Here is a 21170-nt window from a genome sequence, read left to right on the forward strand (position 1 = left end):
TTCTATATTGCGACTTTTCAATGTCACAGAAGCGTCACCAATTAACTTATGGTAAAATTTCTATTTCGTTATTTCACTGTCTTTTTCATTTCGCGGAGCTGTTCTTAAGAATTGTTTTGTTACCCTTACTCTTTACCTTTGGAGCGCCAATATCAAGCATGTAATTTTATTTCTGGATTTTTTAAGGGCAATGAGCGCGAAAGGGTGGTATTCAAATAGGTTTAACATTGCCGGAACGTTAACTATTTCAATGAATTATGCGGTGTTAAATTGTTATAGGGTATTTTATTTGTGCTCGTTACCGATGGAAACTTATGAGGTTTGCTATGTGTCGTCTGTGTTTGAATTCCATTTTAATTCTTCACTGTGTATTCGGTCGTCATTGCCTGTAACTACAGCGGATGTCACCTGACGGTTATTTCTTTTTTAAGTAAGTTATCAGTTTGCATTTGATAAATATAAAACTTCTTCCAGACACCTTTCAGTTGTTATAAATCCATTCAAGTAGCTCACCTGACGGGCCAAAATATTAAATTTCATTTAGGGCAATCCACTTTCGGAATTTGTTCGCGAGTATACTGATTTTGCGCTGATGCATTGGGTGAATCCAGAAATCATTTTACAGTAAACTCACTCGTCAATTTACCAGACATTTATGTATACGATATTCATATTGGGAGTAATTTCAGTACAGGTACACGTGGTGACATTCTTATATATCTTCACGTTCAGTTTACTTTTTTGCGCAAGCTATCATGCTTCGTTATAAATATGAGAATAAATCTTGGATCTTGTTTGGTAAATGTACCCATCAGTGTGCAAGGGTTTTGAAAATTTCATTTAATGTTTTATTAAAAATCACAGTGACAATTACCCGCATACATTAGTTATATTCTTACTGTGTAATTAAATAAGTTCTGAGAATCTTTCAACTCAAAAATTTCGATAATCTAATTCAAGGATTCTGAGGAGTCAACATTTAAATAGTGGCAAAATTCTCATTTCCCCACTGTAGGATTGTCATTCAGCCTGTGCCAATGACTACCCTTGAACACCTTTCCACTTTTCCCCACGTCTTGATGGGCTTCATCACAATTCCTCCCTCACTTTTCAACCCTAATGGGGGAATGATAGTTACCCTAAAACACCTTTCTCTTAACAGAGGAGAACTGTAAAGGTTATCTGCAGAGTACCACGTAGACTCTTTGCAAACCTCGGTTTCGATCCTTATGGGCCCTCCCCCTACCCTGTCTAAACATTTTCCATTGTACCTTGTTTAAAAAGACATATCCTCGCTTATTTTCCACAAATCCCAGTATCATCACAATGAAACTCAAAGGAAATGTAACATATATGTAATAGAGTATTTATCAATATTATATAAAAAGGGCCCCCACAGTCTTACATATATTGTTCATAATGAAATACTTACTGAAGTAAAAACTATCTCCTCCTGTTCAAACTTTAAAAAATACCATAAAACCTACTTGATGTGGAAGTAGGTACCCCTATAGCCTGTTCTTCAATGGTCGATGACATATGTACTTATTTTATTTAAATGTTAAATGACATCATTCATTTATTATAAATGTTAAATGAAAATGATTCATTTATATTTCCTAATAAAATCATTATTGATAATAATTCATGTTTGTATTTGACCAATGGATTAAAAGTACATATATTATTTATTCCCTCCTCGGATTTCAACCTTGACGTGGTGGAAGGGCTTGTGCGTTCCGATGACCCCTAGAGCTGTGCTGGCGGGAGAAGTGTAAGGCAGGGTTGCCCATTATCACCGTTGCTGTTCAACCTGTATGCAGAGGAAATGATTAAAGAGGCATGGGAAGAACTCGAGGTGGGAATGAAAGTGGGCGGGGAATTCATAAAATCAGTTAGGTTTGCTGATGCCCAAGCTTTAGTTTGTCAGTCAGCCAAGGGGCTGCAAGCATTGCTTAGTGAATTGGAAATTCAGTGCGACAGGTATGGGATGAGAATCAATATTAATAAAACAAAGGTTATGCGATTTTCTAGAAAGAAAAAGGCTAAGCTGAACATTAAAATAGGAGGGCAAAAACTAGAGCGGGTAGAACAGTTTACGTATCTCGGTAGTGTTTTGGACCAACACGGTCAAAGTAGTAGGGACGTAAGGAGAAGAATTGCACTTGGCAAAGAGGCTTTCACAAGGAGGAGGGAGTTGATGACGGGGACGTTGAGTAAGGATGTTAAGAAAAGACTCGCAAAAAATTTGATATGGAGGGTAGCTATGTACGGCGCGGAAACGTGGTCATTGAAGCAGGAGGATAGACGTAGACTGGAGGCTTTTGAAATGTGGGTGTGGAGAAGAATGGAGAAGGTGAAATGGACAGAGAAGAAGACAAATGAGGAAGTACTTGGTATGGTGGGCGAAGAGAGGGGTTTGTTGGGAGCAATCCTATGGAGGCAGGAAAAGTGGATGAAGGGGGTATTGACCGGCAGTGGGATGTTGAAGACTGTGGTAGAGGGTAGAATGTTGGGCAAAAGAGGAAAGGGAAGGAACAGGATAGGGATGTTGGATGGGATGAAGGGAGGAAGAAAGTACTCAGAGATGAAGAGGGACCTGATATAGAGTAGGATGATTGATTTTTTGTTTTGTTAGGAGTAATAAAATGTTTGTTTGTAGTTGTGTCCATCCAAAAACCTACTTTAACCGGTAGATTACCTTAAAAAAAATATTATTTATTGTAATTTTTTAAATATATTCTAATAACATTGAGTTAAAGTTATTAGGTATATTCATAGCTTATAATCAATTCTCTTCATAAGTGCCGCATTGGAGTTCATTCTCTATGTGAAATGCTCCTAAATTCAACTATTTATAGATAGATGCTAATGTTGGCAAAAACAAAGAAGAGAGTAACAGAAACCAGGATTGTCATGGATCAATGGTTAGCGCTACCATCAGCATCAGAGTGAACGTATTCTTTTTTTGGTGCTCCAAAAATGTTATATTCCACTTACCAGCCCAGCCAGTCTTAAATGGTGGTTGTTAATAGTTTGTGGTGGTTGTTTAGTAATATTTATAGTTTTAGTGCATTCCTTGTTTGATTTATTAATTAATCAAATTCTTTCTAGGTTGATGTTGATGTTGGAAGAATCAAAGAAGAGAGTGACACCAGCTAGGATTTTCATGAATCAGTGTCAAGAGCTGCCATCAGAGTGAAGGTAATGATTTCCTTTCCCATGAGGTAACTTTTCCTGTAGCCTTGTGTTTGTTCTTTTATTTGCTTATATCTCTTTTCCCTATAGCCTTGTGTTTGTCCTTTTATTTTTTTCTATATACCAAATTAAAGAGCTCATGAAGTTTGATCACTTACTGGATTCTCCAGCGAGAAATTTGGGTTAGGGTACCTACTCCACTATCTCCATTGGGTGTCCTGTGCTGTGAGGGTTGAGGAGGAGGAAGGAGGAGAGAGGCATGATCATTGTGTGGACAGGTTTGCTTTTGGGCTTATATGTCTGATTTGGGGTACCATAGAATAATGGGTGGTTGCTGGGTTAGGGGTGGCTTGGAAGAAGGCTAGGGAGGGTATTTAAGGAAGAATCAATGGAAGGGAAAGGAGAGAGAGAGGTAGATGCAATGTTGTTTTGATGGAAAAGCCATCTTATCAAGCAAAGAATGATTACCGAATGACTGCATAACTGATCGCAGAGAAGTTAGGCATTAGGAAAAAAGGGGAAAGGTAGGGGGAGGGCCTGTAGAGGAGAAAGAGGGTTACATCCGTGAAGATAAATGCAAGAGTGGGAGATAATGGAGCCCAGATATGAATTTAAGGATGAATCAAATTCTTGTTGTAACCTAGGGTGATGGCTATGTTTTCTTTCTGTTGGAGTTATTTGGAAAAGGCTTGGTTTTAAAAATTGGTGAATATATTGTCAACATAATAGGAATTAGTGGATAGGAAATAATTGGGGGATTTGACATTGTTTTCACAATTATTTATGTACAGTTCAGCTAAGAGTGGGGAAAGAGGGATGCCGTCATCATTTCCCTCCTCTATGAATATGTGTACCTTCTTTGATAGCACAATACTTTTCCTAGTATGTTAGTCTGTCCCTATTTTAATAAAATCCATGAGTTTTACCACCTGCTCTAATTTCTGTCTTCTTGCTCGAATTTTAACGTATTCCTTTCTCCCTCTTGAGTATTTCTCGTAATTTGTGTTTTGTGTCACCACATATGTTGGTACCATTTCTCTCGTTTCTCATGTCTCCTTCCCAGTTCACGCTGAGTGATTGTCTCTTGGCCTTCATCATTTAGTCCTCCTTGTTTTCCTTCTGTAATTTTTTATGTCAAAATATGTAACAAAATAATGGCATAAATTGAGTAGCTTCAGGCATGATGTGGAAGTCGAACATAATGAATAACTGATTGAAGCACTTTTCCTCTTGATAAAAATATTTTTATCAGGTGGAAAAGTGCTTCAATCAGTTATTCAAAATAATGGCATTTTCATGGATTTTTAACTTTTATTGGTAATTTATTGTGTCATGTTTTGGCACATTGCATATACACTTTTCTTGCACACTTAGATTCCTGGCTCCTTTGTAATCTCTTAATATCATTCTCTGAATCTCCATTACACCATGCCCAAAATTAGGAGTCCAGTTGTATTTATACTCTTGAGCCTCTCCTACATCGTGCATATGCAGATGATCCCAAGGAGGCCTACACATGTCACATCCTTGAATCCCTGGGATTGACAGAAGCGGTCACATTTTTTCTCTGCCACAGGGCAGAAAACTATTCCATCTCCACCTGGAAATTAAATATTATGTGTTATTAAATTGTTGCCATAATCTGACATTCTATCCTACTTCCTGTATGTGTACAAAAACAAATTTTTCAGAGAAAATCTTTTTGCACCAAAGGGGTCCACATTACAGAAAGAACTAGTGATTTCATTTTTAACTTCCCCCCAAACAAAGACATAATCCATGCCAGTGTGTTTAAATATCAGAATAACTAATGTGCATCAAAATAAGTAGTCCACCAATAAGAGATGGGTTTAAGGCAGTCTGTAGCATTCAAATGCATCCACAAGCATTGCTTATTCCTGTGAATGTCTTCCTGTCGAAAATGTTGTTTGATGTATGTGGTTTACTCATTCAGTTATTTATGCTTCTTGGTAGACTCTGCCATCCAAAAAGCCTATTCTCTTCCTTTTTCTTCCTGCTAACCAAGCATTATTCCTTCTATCATGGCCTTCATCTCATCCTTTGTTCTTTTTCTGCATCTTTGAATTTTGCCTAACAGTTGACCTTAATTATTTTTTTGTATCTAGATGCCATTACCAGCCTTTGCTTTTTTGGCATCATAAGATAGTTATGCACACCTGTTTATGCACAAACTTTTTTTGGAAATTCCTTCATTAGATAGTATGTATGAGTATATCTTCACTGAATGTGGTAAGGTTTTGTAAGAGATTTATCCTGGAAAGTAGGTACAAATCATTAACACCTACCATCAAAGAGAGGACCACGGTCAAGTTTTCAATGTAATTTTAAAAAAAATACCAGGATATTTAAAAATATGTAACAAATACCATCAAAGAACTTGCCATTATGAAGATACCAATAGAAGTGTAAGAATATGCCAGAATATATAGGATAAGCAAATTCCATCAATGATAGCAGGGTAATGAAAATTCTAATAGAAATGAAAATAAGTATCAGCCAATGTACCGGCACAGTTAAATTATATCAGATTCGGACATAGTAGTGTTTTTTTATATTACTTCTATCTCCTCTTGGCACCAACCTTTTTCATCCTCTGTTTTTTCTTCTTTGGGTTGAGCAGCGCTGGATACTGGCTCCAAGGCTGTGTAAAACACCAACAGTATTATTAAAATCTGCGACTTCATCTTCAGTTGGATCAGCCTCCAAGGTCAACTCTGGGGCAAAGTAGAACATTCATAGGTTTTAACATCATCCAATTAAGTCTTGCCATTTAAATTCTAAGCACAGAAGGACTCAAGTCACTATTAAATATCAGAGGATTGGGATTAAGTCATTTCTGATGTAAATATTATTACTATTATTCGTATCTACTATTGATCAATGGCTTAATAAAATATGAAAGCTAGCGTCTTACCGAATTTAATCCCCCATATTTTAAAACTTGTGCAAGGGAGGAACCTTGTTGGTGTGTTTGATTCTGTGGCCATAATGCCGCCGACATTTTTTTTGAAATGCCATCAATTGTCACATTAGTAGGTCAGAACTTATATGGTATTTACCATCCTTTTTATGAAATAAGAAAAAATACTCTGTTCCCCATGAAGATTTTCATGTCATGCTGGCAAATGATTTAGTCAAACATAAATATATCCCAATGATATGAGTCTATATATAACAATATATATACTACATTAGCATCTATATATAACTTTTATCATTATGATACATTTCCTCAAACTGGAGTTGGCCTCAATCACTTATAAATATGTACATCTAAGGAATAATAAAGGGGAGGAATTATAAATGGAGGCCAAGGATGAACTATGAGGAACATGCAATAGGAAATTTTGTTGTAAGGACCTATGAGGGAAATAAGAGATCGGATAGTAATACAGGTAATGGAATAGCCTGGAGACTATTTATAAACCAATTGTTCAGATTGGTTGCCCGTGAACTATGGCCGGCTTAGAGGAGCCATCAGAAAAGGTGACTTGAGCATGTTAAAAATAACTCTTACATTTTAACCGACCAATAAAGAGTCAAAACTAGAAGACTTGAATCTTCAATAGCTGCTCACTGTGGAAGCCTTCACTAGGAAATCTTGTAAATATAGTTCGCAGATTGACTGAAGGATAATAATTTACTTCAGTTGAAGTTCCTGACAGTTTTCTTTAGCCATACCATGTATGATGTGAAAAAGTGTTTGACCTAATTTAGCAAAAGGTTCCTGAAGGAGTCCTCTATACATTCTGCTTTCAATATTAAGTTATATATTGTAGTCTTGGGTTTAAAGCCACCCATTTTTGTGAAATGTATTGCCTCATGAAGTATGAATGGAGAAGCATATTAGTTTGTTTCAAGATGAATCACCCAACTACATTTGATTTGATACTTAGCCAACAATAGTTGCCATTAAGAATTTTCATAATGGATACCTTAAGCTTTGAATTTTTTTTTCCTACTGCAATTCCATAGACCGTGCACTTTTCAATATTCTATTCACAGGGGGATCGGGATTGGTGCGGTGGCTATTGTACTGGCTTCCCACCCAGAGGGCTCGGGTTCAAATTCAGGCAGTGTTGAATATTTTTCAGAGGTATCTCGATCCCTACTTGTGGTGCTTTGTGGAGGGCAGTTCGAGTGACTACGCCGTCCGTCAGATGGGACGTTAAGCTGCGGACCCCTTGGCACCTTTCATTTTGAGTAGGATAATGCCAACGCCGGGTTTCTCCCCACCCTTCATCCTTTCCTGTCCAACCCCTATCCCCTATGGTGCAAATGACCTCAGCAGTAGGTCACCTCCCCTAAATACTACTATTACTACTCTATTCACAGTTGGTAATTAAGCCTTGTCACTTGTCCTTGAGAGCACCGGAGAGTTTTTATGGACTAATTCATAGCAATTATGAGGGAGAGATTTGTCAGATCAGCTTCAGTTCCTTTCCAATTAATCGAAAGGCACCCACCCATGTGGGAAGAATACGGAGTAATAGAATTTGATTTCCCACGCCGCTCAAGTGTTTCTCAGAATCATTAATAAGAGGATGGAAAGAAGGGCAAATTATTACTTAGGGGATGATCAGTTTGCGTTCAGGAAGGAGAGGGCACACATGATGCCTTTGCAGTAATAAGATCACCAATAGTGAGGTACATAGAATACAATCAGAATGTGCTTATTTGCTTCATAGATAGAGTAAATTTGATTATTAGATAGAGGTAATTGGGTGGAATTGATGAATGTATTGCAGAAAATAGGGGTAGATTGGTGGGATAGGAGACTTATCCGCACCTTCACATGTCTCAGACTGCTTAGGTGCAAGTGGTGGATGGAATGTGAGGATGGGCAATGTTTGGAAGAGGAGTTAGACAGGATTGTCTATTATCACCAGTGCTTTCCAATGTGTATAAGGAGGAAACAGTAAAAGAGGCATGGGAAGAATTGGTGATTGGACTGAAAATCGGTGGGGAATTCATAAAATCAGTTGGATTTGTGCATGACCAAGCTTTAGTTTGTCAGTCAACCAAGGGGTTGTATAATCTGCTGAGTGCATTGAAAGGTCAGAGTGATAGTTATGGGATGAGAATAAATGTAAATAAAACAAAGGTTATGCATTATTCGAGAAAAAGAAAGGCCAAGTGAAACATCAATATAGGAGGATAAAAACTGGAGCATGTGGAACAGTTTACCTATCTGAGAAGTTTTTGTACCGAAATGGTCTCCAGCAATAGGGACATAAGGCAAAGAATTGCATTAGTTAAAGGCTCTTTCATATGAAAGAAGGAATTGATGACAGGGACGTTGAATAAGTATTTCAAAAAATAGCTTGAAAAAACATTAATATATAGTGTGTTTTTGTACAGTTCAGAAAGATGGGCATTGAAGTAGATTGATAGACATAGATTGGAGGCAAATTCCAAAGAAACTGCGGGAGATGCCGCAGCAGTAACTTTTAACGGAGTCATCCGCTAATGTGCATTTCAATGCAACAATTTCAGAGTAAAAATCATTCGCCTTGACTGGGATTCGAACCCAGATCCCTCAATATCCGGTCGAGTGCTTTAGCCACTTAAGCTACCGAGGCGTCCTGTTAAACTCTGAAATTTTGGGTCTTTTAAAGGAACAAGATGTTGTGACGAAATACCGTACATACAATGTCACAGGCATTCGTAATCGTGCGCGACGCGCCACAGTCCACGAGGTTAAAGCCAACTTTAAACACTTATGGTGTTTATACTTTGACAAATTCCAAAGAAACTGCGGGAGATGCCGCAACAGTAACTTTTAACGGAGTCATCCGCTAATGTGCATTTCAATGTGTCAATTTCAATTCCTAATGTGCATTTCATGGCGCGTCGCGCACGACTACGAATGCCTGTGACATTGTATGTACGGTATTTCGTCACAACATCTTGTTCCTTTAAAAGCCCCAAAATTTCAGAGTTTAAGAGGACGCCTCGGTAGCTTAAGTGGCTAAAGCACTCCACCGGATATTGAGGGATCTGGGTTCGAATCCCAGTCAAGGCGAATGATTTTTACACTCTCAAATTGTTGCATAGATTGGAGGCTTTTGAAATGTGGTTGCGGAGAGAAAAGGTGAAGTGTGCAGAAATAAAAACAGACAAGTAGATGCTCTGCATGTAGGGTGAGGTGCGGCGACTGTTGGTAGAGATGTAATGGAAGCTGGAAGTATGGATACAGAGCGTTTTGATTGTTGATGGGATGCTGAAGGCTGTGATAGAGGGAAGAATGTCTGGCAATCAAGGAAGGGGTGGGAGTAGAATGGACATGTTAGACAGAATGAAGGGAGAATAAAGTGAGCAGAATTGGAGAAGGATTTGCTGTAGGGAGGGATGTCTGGTTGTGTTTTTGGGCAGGAGATATTGCATTGGATGTGTCCATCCAAAACCTACCTTAACTGGTAGAATGCAATATATATATATATATATATATATATATATATATATATATATATATATATATATATATATATATATGTAGTTATTATAGGTAAATATATTGTCTCTCCTAACAAAACACAACCGAACATCCTACTCTACAGCAAGCCCTCTTCATCTTCGTATACTTCTTGCTAAGGCTACAGACTTAGGAGAAGAAAAATATATGGTTTTTCCACGCTCGAGAACGGATTGGTGTAATCATTTGCGTATGTGGCCGATTTCAGACGAGTTATAGAGAAGGGGGAAGTTCCTTTTACTGTGCCACACATCTCTCGGATGAATCTAGGACTTATTTGCTATTCACGTAACTAGGGTTTTGTGAGCATGTCTTTGAAAGAATCAAGGGGAACCTTCCTATCTCAACCCAAATTTTTACCCATATCTCATGCCTCTTTACCCTTGCCCCATTACGTTACGTAAATCGTATTTATTTAAAATTTGAGGCAGTGAATACGAAAAATTCAGCTCTTGGTACCCACTTAGCTTATCCCGAAACTTACTATCTGCAATACGAATTGCGAAAATTAAAAATTTTCTGGCGTCAAAATAAGCAATTGTCAGAGAATGAGAATCGAATTCAAAAGAGAGTGAATAGATTGTCGTCAACTTACAACATATTTCATAATATATACGACTGTATAACTATCTGCCTACTCAGTCGAAATCAGACTGTATCCATAGTTTCAAGAATAGGGAATGTACATGGTTACTGGCTCACCCACTTTACTCATTGGATGAATCCTTTTGTGACAATCTTCATTATATTTAAGAACTTATGTTTATACAATAAATAATATTTATATTGATGACATTTAATATGGTTGTACCATTTTTCAAAATGAATAAAATATTATTATTATTATCACCATACGAGGGTTCGTACACAATCAAAAGCAGTTATTGAAGCGAAATCATCTTGCTTATTCCTTATGACCCAAATTTCATGCTGAAGAAAGTGTTTACCTTGATGTTTCTCGCCGTCCCGGCTAACGAGAGTCGTGCACTTCAGTCGAGATGGTCAGGAACTTCTGTTGATCTCCAACGCTCAAACGATTACTTATATTAGTGTTAAAAGGAAATTCCTTCAGCGTGAGGGGGAGGGGAATGCAGTTCCTGTCCTTAATCTTTCGTAACTATAAACGTCAGACCGAAATAAGAAAATGCGCATCGGCGTCACCATCACTCACAATCGTCTGGCGTTAAAGCGACTTTGAGAATAGCCATTAAACATGGAGACGGAAAAGGGTACTGTCATAGTTTCCGCCAATTTAAGAGTGTGTATATCCATTATTCCTTGGCAGGAAATTTTTTTCTCTTTTTACTTCTTACGTCATTTTATGACGTGCTTTGAAAGCGTTATCAACTGAAGATTTATTGCTAGTTACGGACTCATAAAGATGATATGGCAATGGGAAATGAGTACAATTTCTCGTTGCAGCAGTAAGACCTGAACATCAGCGAGTGGATCATCCATAGCGGTATGCCGCATCATCTGTAGAAAGACTTACTGCGATTATCATACTACGTAATGTGAAATTCTTTGTCATGTCTGTGAGCCGCTTTGGTTCTCCCATGAAGACTCGAGTCAGCTGCGGATATCTTTCGATCGCACTTCTTCCGCAGAGCACATCGGCCTCTCCCAGAGTTGCTGGCCCAGCCATCTTGCCATTTAGTTCCTCCGTAAGTCAATGTGATTACATCATTATCTTAAGGCGGTTGTTTCATTACCATTTCAGTCAATGATCCTTTAAAAATAGTAACATTCAAATCGTTTAGATGGAGTTAAACAATAATTTCTTCGATTTGTAGCCGGAGAAGCATGTAAAAATTGATGTTTTTTCGTATTTTTGAACGTATTAGCGGAAACTTAATTTATTTTTAAGACTCGTTTTGTGGATAATACCGTTAGGTGCCTATAGAATGGGAAGATTGGTAGATTTTTGAAGATGGACACCTTATTTATTTCTTTAGCAGAAAAACTAAAATGAAGAACTACGGTCGACACTTAAGTGAGTGATGATATCATTGTGATTCTACGTTCGGTGGGTGTTAAAAAACTTAGACCACATAGCATTACCCGCCTGATTCACGAGCTGAAGACCTTGGACGACTTCGGGTGGGAAGATGAGTTAGTTAAAACATTTTATGGAAACTCTGTCATGTCGGAGGAAGAGAGTTGCAAGAAAAACTACGCGAGCATACTCTACTCAAGTACTGCTACGCCCATGGGTTTTTTCTTTCTATATCGCAATTAGTCTGCTACATTAAACGTTTTATTTTATTGGTTTTTTAATTTAAAATTATTGTTTTTTTATTTCTCTAGCTGGCTTCAGTAGCTTTTCCGCAATTCGATCAAAAGCTCCCAAAGTTAAGAACGTGAGAAAGAGATTTCAACAGAACTTCAGGAGCCATCTTTTTCATGCAGTGATAAACAACAAAACAATATCAGTGACATAATGGAAAGGTCATCTGAAAATACAAGCGCTGCGTGTAATCGTAAAACTGTCGCTTAGGCTTTAATCTTACTGTTTTTGAAGAAACCGATTTAAATGTTTTTCTCTTGATTTTTAGAACAGCCCCTCATTCTGGTAATTAGTCGAATGACGCTGAAAAATTACGTCTATTATATTCTGAAATAAAAAATATTTGATTTGAATTTAAAATACATATTATAAGTTAATGGGGCGATTTCATGTGTTCAGGGAGCCTATGAACGTGCTCTCGTCTCAGAATCCAGGTCTAGAAAAAGGAATATGAGTGTATTCAATCTCAGGGGAGTACAGACAAACATCTATTACACGTTTATGTAAAGAAATAATGGATTTTTATTTCCATATCTCTTGCATGCATTGGAAATTTTCAAAACTATTTTTTATAGCCTTTTAGATCAAACGGTTCCGAAAATTTACAGTTTCTTTTCCTGAACGGGTACTCTCGTGCTTATATCATATACCAACTTTTTTACTCGATGAAACTTTCGTTTCCCGCCCCGAATCTGACACGAAGATAAGCAATATATGAGGATTCAACCAAGCTTTCTCCAAATGAATGTTGTTTCCTTGAAAAGTATAAACTTTTTAATGTTGTCTCAAATTCTGCGAATCGTTTTTTCTCTCTTCTATACAAAATTCTCCCTCGAGAATAAAGTAATAGTTCCGCTCACATTTGGCTAAAAACTGGCATATTCACTGGCGTGGTTAATTGTCAAAGACACCGCAGGAGACACTTCGTGTCGTATCAACATTTTAGGTTTGCATAATTGATATTTTCTATGAAAAGCAGTTCGCAAAATGTTATCGAATATTTCAGCTGATTTATTTTACTTTAAACGCAGATATAATTTTATGAGCAATATGTATCATTAGCTCCAATTGCTATTACATGATGAGCGACTGGTTTTATTTCAGCGATGCAATACGAGGATTCCTCTAGTTCAAAGGGAGGAGTTTGTTCGGAGACGGGACCACATCCGTTGGTCTCAAATGCACGATACACCACTGCATTGAGATCATCTCCGATTAGTATCCTTCGAGCTGTCTCCAACTCACGTTATGCTGCACCGTGGTAAGTGAAAGATTCAGCTTCTGCTCATTTATCACCTCTTTTAAAATCTACCTAAAACTTCCCTTGAAAATATTAGGATTTTAGTTTTATTTGTATTCAATTTTCATGTTATACTCCTCAAGTCTTTGGTCCGCAATGTTCAATAATCCCTTTAACTATACTGGACTCTTTCCTACTATTGCCATTTCATTTAAGGAACCGCGAACGATAATTTCTTCCCCATTGACCTAAATTCCTTTCAAACCCATTCTCTGTGCTCCATTGTCTTCGGCGGGCCAAACGCGCTAGTGCTTTACTCTATAGGCGGTCAAAACTCATCATTACTTGAGATAGAACGTGCCAGGGACCGTTTCAAATGGTAAAATGTGTTGTACTTTGCAGTTTTTTTAAATAGGAAGTTTAAACATTAAACTGAAAAGTTCATTCCAAAAAGGGAAGCATATCTAATTTTGTTGTAAATAACTCTAAGATAGTGATTTTGAATGTAGGGTTATTGTTTTTGACAGTTCCATGAATCTATTTCTTGTTTCATTCTCATTGCAACCAATGTGGGCCCATATAGACGAAGAATATGGAAGAATGATTTTAAGAAACTTGATTGGGCTGCGTATTTTTGCTATCACAGATGGTTCGAAGAGAAAAAAGCGAGCCTCAAAATCTATTCGTTCTGGTTTATAGTTCTGTAAATATATATTAGTGGTAAAATGAGTAAATATAATTTGGGATTGGTATAGCTAGTGATTAATCATTGGGAGTGAATGTGCCTAATTATTTTCAGTAATTTTCTCTTAAATGCATTAAAATTGATCTTCTCCGATCAGTCAAAATCCACCTTACCGTACAGGCACCTTAAATTTCATTAGTTCAGTGGTGCATTCTTTTATTTCTTTCCCTTGACTTACCTCTCGTTCCGCCTCGTGGAGTGGAAGTTTTGGCAACACCTAAGCCGAATCTTTCGGGATTGTCATAAGAATATATTTGGTTCCATATAAGATATACACGTGGAAAATGTGGTGTTTACTCATTTATTACACTCCCCAATGCAGCATTCATGTATGGGCCACCCCCGGACTCGACATTCGTAAGCGGCAATGCAGTCGTGGAACAGGTGTCTCACAATGAAAATAGCATTACACTAAAGCCCTTCTGCGTGTGCCTCTATCCGCAGACACAGTATTTCCCATCCGTCCCGGTGCACTCTCCGCGGCTGATTCCCTTTGACCGGCAGTACTGCGTGCACGCCGTCGGGTTGGAAGTGCAGCCCAATCCGCTGGTGAGAGGCAGGAGGACGCCTCCGCCTGAGGAAAGAGGGATGGGGCGATCAGCGGGGAAATGGAACGTCTCCGAAGGGGATTCGAAGAGGATGGAGACACCTGGGTCGTGTAAGCGATGCTGATTTTCCTGGTTTATTTTTCATCACAACGCGGGGAATGTGAGAATTTAATTTCATCTCGGCACAAACAAGTGAGGCACAGTACCCTAGTAATTAATAATACCCTTAGGTTAAACGTTGAACTTCGGCGTTCATTAATAGTTATCTTGACTCCATTGAATTAGAATTTTTAGTATGCAACCCAAGTCGTTTTCCACGGGCTTTATATCACACTTCAGGGTCGTACATGGACTCAGATTTATTGCAAAATATGGAAAAAATTGTTGCACCTGGGTAGCAGACATGTACTTTGCCCTCCTATTTTAAACATTAAAATGGGAGGGCAAAAACTAGAGCAGTTAGAACGGTTTACGTATTTCGGAAAAGTTTTGGACCAACTCGGTCAAAGTAGTGGGGACGTTAGGGAAAGGATTTCCTATTTTTATATCACACTTCAGGGTCGTACATGGACTCCCGATTTATTACAAAATAAGGAAAAAAATGTTGCACCTGAGTAGCAGACATGTACAGGTTGTGGATAAGTCTCCTATCCCTCCAATTAACTAATTTTTTCTGCAATACATTCATTAGTTCTAATCAAATTCTCTCTGTGAAACTCCTTCTCTAAATCTATGAAACACGCTAATACAGTATGTATTTGCGTGTTTCATAGAAGCTAGAGTATGCTCTAGGTACCCCTCAATCAGTGAACTTATCTCTACTCTGACGTCATGCGTGCCCCTCCCTTTCCTGAACCCAAACTGTTCTTCACTAAAGTAGCCATTTGCCCTCCTCCCCATCCTCCTATTGACGATCCTTCGTACCACTTTAGCTGCGTGCGATATAAAAGTTATTTTTCTCTAGCTCTCACATATGGCCGCCCCACCCATTTCTGGGACGCTGATCGGACGAAATCTTCCGGGCAAATTCCGCCCTCGTAAATGCAACGAAATAGCTTATCTAAGCTCCTCCCAAAAGTTCCTAAACCCTTAACTTGTTCCGCGGGAATCTTACGTATCTACTCCCAACGCCTTATTTGATTTCAATTCCCTTAATGCCCATTCAATCTCGCAATCAAGTACGCCCGGACCTAAGTTTTATTTTGTGCCATCCATTTCACTGTAAGTAACTTACGCATTCCCTCTCGTTATTCGTGAAAATCTTGTGAATGCGCATTTTCTGCAGTTACTCTAGAGAGCTATGAAATACCTTCGTTTCAGTACTTATCTCAGGTAGGTACTGCAATGGCTAAATTCATTTACTTCGCGATGCAAAACCACGTCTGAAATATCGCGTGTATATTATATCACATAAGGCATCCGGATTCGCAAATAATGACTTACTCATTCAACAGTTTGTTCCAGTATAGGTGGCCGTGGGTAAGGCCGCCCGTTCTGCGGACTTCTGAATAATTTAAACTATTCGAGTCGAGTCGAATATCCTTTTCTTCCAAGAGGCTTTAGTGTCCAATGAGTCTGCATGTTGACTTGGATGGCGTGGGAAACAAATTTTCTGCCAACCGAGAGGATTTACGTCTATTTCCATGAAACTTGCGGTCACACGCTCGTATGTATTGGGTTCGTTATAATTCATTCATAGCCACGGGATAGCTACCGTGCTTACCTGTTTCTGGTACCGCTGAAATTGGTTCAGCCATCACAACCAGGAGGATGATGACAGACAGGGCTCCTCCTGCGATTTTATTCATTGCAGCCATATGGAAAGTAAACCTGAAATCGAATAGAATTTAAATCAAGCAATTATTCTGAGGTAAATGGCAAAAAGAAAATTCAACGCAGTCACGTCCGCTGATATTCGCTGAAACATTGACGGCTGGAAATTTTTCTTTTGACTTGATAGCAGGTTGGAATGTATAGATTTATCTGTTCAGTACATTCAGCATGGAATGTATAGATTTATCTGTTCAGTACATTCAGCATGGCTTCCCCCCCCCCCAGAGTATGCAGAATGCCTTTATCACAGTAGAGAAATAACGCAAGTTCAGGGGTGCTATACTTGATTAATACTTTCAACTCGACTAGTAGAACTACGTAACTGATATTGGTGTAACAGGTTTAAGCAATAGTTCAGTACAAGAGTCTCCAGGGACTTCCAATCCAGATAATGTAGTGACTATTGGTCGTTCTGTGTTCTTTCGTGGATCACACGTTATTCCCGTTGATGGATGAATACGTGCGGTGGAGAGACTCGAGGCCCATGCGATACGAAACTGAAGTGCAGCCTAAAAGAACTCTCCAATCCAAGGGTAGCAATACGAAGACATTCGCTCAAAGATCGCGATGTTTTGGTTAGGTATGAGCATAGTTCGTGTTTCGAGTTTTTTTCTTAAGAGCGCAAATAGCTGAAGGATTTCCGTGGTTTATGTATGGAAATGTTCAAACTTTGAAGATATAACGGGAACCAGGGAAGAGAAATACGGGAAAATAATTATCCAATGGCAAGTTTTACTGACAAGCATTTGCCTCCATTCGTAATCAATCCACCTCGAATCAAGCGTATTATAAAGTGCAGGTTTACTCTTAGTCTACGCATAACTCTTAAGACTAAGCAAAACTTAGTTAACTTCCCTAGGTCGTTTTTCCGTAGAATGTTATTATTATCCCAATTATCTACTCACGTTACTTGCATTATCCAAATGTTAAGGCTTGTAATTATTGGAGACTGATAAAAGTTCTCAAAATTGTTCATGGAATACATTCGGCATTCATATTGGTTTGATGAATCTGTCGTAATCCACACTGAGCTGTCTTGGCAACTTCCAATCAAAGAAAGTGACAAACTTCAAGGAAATCCGCGAAGGAACCCTGCCGATCCAGATCGAAAAGCCAGGCTTGAACACTTTTATTTTTTTATTGGCATTACCAAGATTCAACTCCCGAGAGAATCTAAGATAAAATCTTCCTAGAATTTGCCAAATGAAGAATATCCAAACCATTAACTGGATATAGTATTTTAATTTAAAGTAGCGATTTAAATGAGAAGAAATTCTCCAAAAATATAAATGTTAAAAAGAAATCTTTCGGAGAGAATTTCAAGAAGAGGAAAAGGTACTATTTTGTGTTTGAATATCATAGTTATATGAAGGCCATGATGAAAGGAAAAATTACACACGAAGACAAAGGAAGAGAGAAGAGTGTTGATGGGGTACGTAAACAATTGAACTACGAAATTAAGAAAACATTGACAGGGAGTTGGGAAAGCAGTCCTCAGATTGAAAACGTATGATCATGAAGAGAGATATATCTGATACGTTTAGGTGGAATAGATCAGAGAGGATGTTTTTACTTACGATTCATGGAAAATACAATTTTAAAAATCCACATGCATTCCAAGTGGTTAAAAAACGAGTAAGGACTCGGATTCTACGATTGCGGATCCTGATTCATCGAATGGTACGGAAATTAGAGCATGTCGTGAAACGTTGGGGAAGGTAGCTACTGGTCAGGGTCGCCCTGATTGACGTGACATATGCCCAATTATTTGTCGCATGGTTTGTGTAGGGCCTCGATTTGTAATGTTAGCTGTGGGAAAAGAATCTCACTTTAAAAGTCGAACGCACGTTTCCTGTGGATCGCCAAAAACTAATGTAAACAAAGGATTTCTCCAGTTGTCGATTCACAAATTTGGTCGACATTTCCAGTCTCGAAGTTTGTCTCACCAACAGTTAAGGCCATGTCTTCCGCCAAGACGATGGCTGATTGGCCCCAATACGCCTGGTCCGAAGTGAGGAATTTCTGCTCAAACTGTTCACAAAACTTCCTGTTTTATTGCACTAGGGGTCGATAAATTAGCACATTTTTAAAGAAATAATCAACAACGCTATGTTTAATAACTCTACACTACAAGGTTTGTCTAAAAATTGTCGGTAACAATATTTTCCTGACGTGTGCGTGAAGTTCTGAATTCAGACCGTCGGTTAAGTGTGCGCATGATCGCAGATCGTATTGACATTTATGTGATGACAGTGCACACCATTATCACTGAAAATTTGGCGATACAAAATATCTGCGCTAAACTCGTCCCGAAGATCTTGACGGACGACCAAGAGCAGAGTCGAGTGTCTGCTTGCGAAGACCTTCTGCAACGGCGTTGCGACGATTCCCCAACCCCCTCACAGTCCCAACTTGCTTTCAAAAGGCTATTTTCTATTCCCAAAAATGAAATCATCCCTCTAAGGACACCACCATGGGACCCTAGTTCCGTTAGAAGTTTGCTCGCGTATCCTTAAGGATCTTCCGGAATCCGCCTACCAGGGAGCCTTCGAGTCGTGGAAAAGCCGCTGGCAAAAGTGTGTCGACGCTCAATGGATGTACTTTGTAGAATTTTGAGGAACTATATATATGATATATGAAATAAATCCATCTTTCCGAATTTTGAGGCATTTTAGCAATAAACTGTAGTAAAACTTTTCCCGATACTTTTTATACCAACCATGTAGGGAATAGATTTTACACTGAAGATAACGTTTATTGTCCCGGACGCTTTCGTTTATATTCGCCCCGAAGTCAGTCACCTGAATTCGAACCGAAATAGCGATGATCGTTCGGCGGCTGCTTCGATAAAATCACTTTAGTGGAACTCTATACCACGAAGAAAATAGCCTTTAGACTCGTTTAAATCCCCTCGCAAGAGGTCAGTCCCAGTTTAGTTATCAACTGCTTTTTTTGCAATGCGTAAAATTCATGCCAGCACACTTAACTGTTATTGCACTTATTCCTGGATTTGTCGTCTTTCAGGTAATATTGGGGCTACGTTCGGTGCCTTCACCAATCAAGCATGCGAGTGAATATATAAGTACCGTCTTCTCTCCTTTTATGCGAGACTCATTTTGCAATATACTTGAAATTAAAGGGGCGAGCGTGAAACTATTATTATCACCTGCTGGAAGGACGAAGTGTGTTAATTATTACCTGCATGGAAAGAAAGTGATAGCGCGTCTCAGGATAGCGCTGGCCATTCATTTATCCGTTGCGATACGTTGCGAGCGTTTGACAGCGAACAATTTCAAGAACTGGCTACGGCTTTATTAACCCTTATCCTTGCAAGGTGCAACCCGACAGTTGGTTCGTTGAACCCCACCGGGTTCAACAAACCAACATATAGTTTAAATTGTAAAGTGATTAATATTCATTCAATGTTTTAAAGATATTCCATTGATTTGTCGCCACTTAACCATTTTACTAGAGTGACCTTAAGATCATAGCGAGTTTATGTTTGTTTGCTTTTAATAATAAAATTGATTTTTCTAATTTTACCGTGTCAGCGGGATCCATTTATTTCTCTGTCTTGAATGATGATGCTTTTTAACACAATTTATGAAATATTATGTTAATACAAATCCCATTTTCAAAACTGAAATCGATAGTACATCATATAGGTATCAATACCTATTCTCGATTATTGTGTCATGTGCTCGTATCCTAGAAGATTTTTAACACAAACAACTTTTTCCTTGTTATTTTTTACTGAATACTTTAATGTAATTAGAGGAAATAAAAGAATACATTAGGACTTTCCAATAAAGAATGATCTTTTATAGCAAAATACCTTCACTCATCCTCAAAAATTTGATAGTCCTCCTCCAAGTAGTCCCCATTGAATACGCATGTCCTACATTTTTTTTCCATTCTTCGAAGACATGCTTGAAACCATTTCTTAATAGGTCCTTCAAAATCGTCCCATAAATCGCCACCATTTCTTCTGATAATAAAAGACGCTTTCCGCGAAGGTGCTGCATCACATCGAGGAACAGAAAAGGATCAAATGGGGACAGGTATGGACAATAGGAAGGACGAGGAACACACTTCACATTAATTTTTTCGAGATATATAGCAAAATTGGCGATGTGAGGCTGCGCATTATCGTGGGATAGTATCCAAACTATATATGTGAAATATGGCCTCGTGCGATTGATATGACTTATGAGAATTATCAGTATATCCATATATTATAATACGACGGTTTCTATTTATATATTCAGCCTAATAATGAAAATATAGTAATTTATTTTTGAAAATGGCTTTATTGTTTTTTGAAGTATTCTCCATGATAGTCAATACACTTTAGCACGCGCTCGAACCAATTTTCGCAACACTTTTTCCATTCCGATTGAGGTACCTCCAAAACATGGTTTTTGAATGCATCAACGGCTTCTTCAGGCGCCGAAAAACGTTGGCCACGCAATTTTTCTTGATAAACGGGAATGAAAAGAAGTCATTTAGCGCTAAATCAGGGCTGTACGGAGGATGACCCATGAATTCGACGTTTTGGCCAGTCAAACAAGTAGTTGTTTCAGCCGATCTGTGAGAGTTTGCATTGCCATGATGAAGAATGATCCTTCGCTGCCGCTTCTTTTTCCGTATTTCACCAAGCACTTCGGGTAAACAAATGCTCGTGTACCATTCAGGATTCACGGTTCTACGTTGCTCTAACGGTACGGTTGCCACATGTCCAGTTATTCTGTAGAAATAGACGATCGTTGGCTTCGATGTGCTTCGTGCACGAATCACTTTTGTCGGATATGGGTCGTATTGGA

General features: G+C 38.5%; 2 long non-coding RNA genes across 2 annotated transcripts; one reads left to right on the forward strand and one right to left on the reverse strand.

Moving 5' to 3' along the window:
• Positions 1–110: 110 nt before the first annotated feature.
• On the forward strand, positions 111–6030 carry LOC139693488 (uncharacterized). The gene is made up of 3 exons (XR_011702053.1): positions 111–430; positions 3115–3204; positions 5840–6030. It is a non-coding gene; the product is annotated as an uncharacterized lncRNA (long non-coding RNA).
• LOC139693485 (uncharacterized) lies at positions 4531–10806 on the reverse strand. The gene is made up of 3 exons (XR_011702052.1): positions 10642–10806; positions 5801–5933; positions 4531–4798 (listed from the first exon to the last, which is right to left on the reverse strand). It is a non-coding gene; the product is annotated as an uncharacterized lncRNA (long non-coding RNA).
• Positions 10807–21170: the final 10364 nt, after the last annotated feature.

Source organism: Hetaerina americana, unplaced genomic scaffold (genome assembly GCF_022747635.1).
Source record: "Hetaerina americana unplaced genomic scaffold, ioHetAmer1.1.p SCAF_5, whole genome shotgun sequence".
NCBI lineage: Eukaryota > Metazoa > Arthropoda > Insecta > Odonata > Calopterygidae > Hetaerina > Hetaerina americana.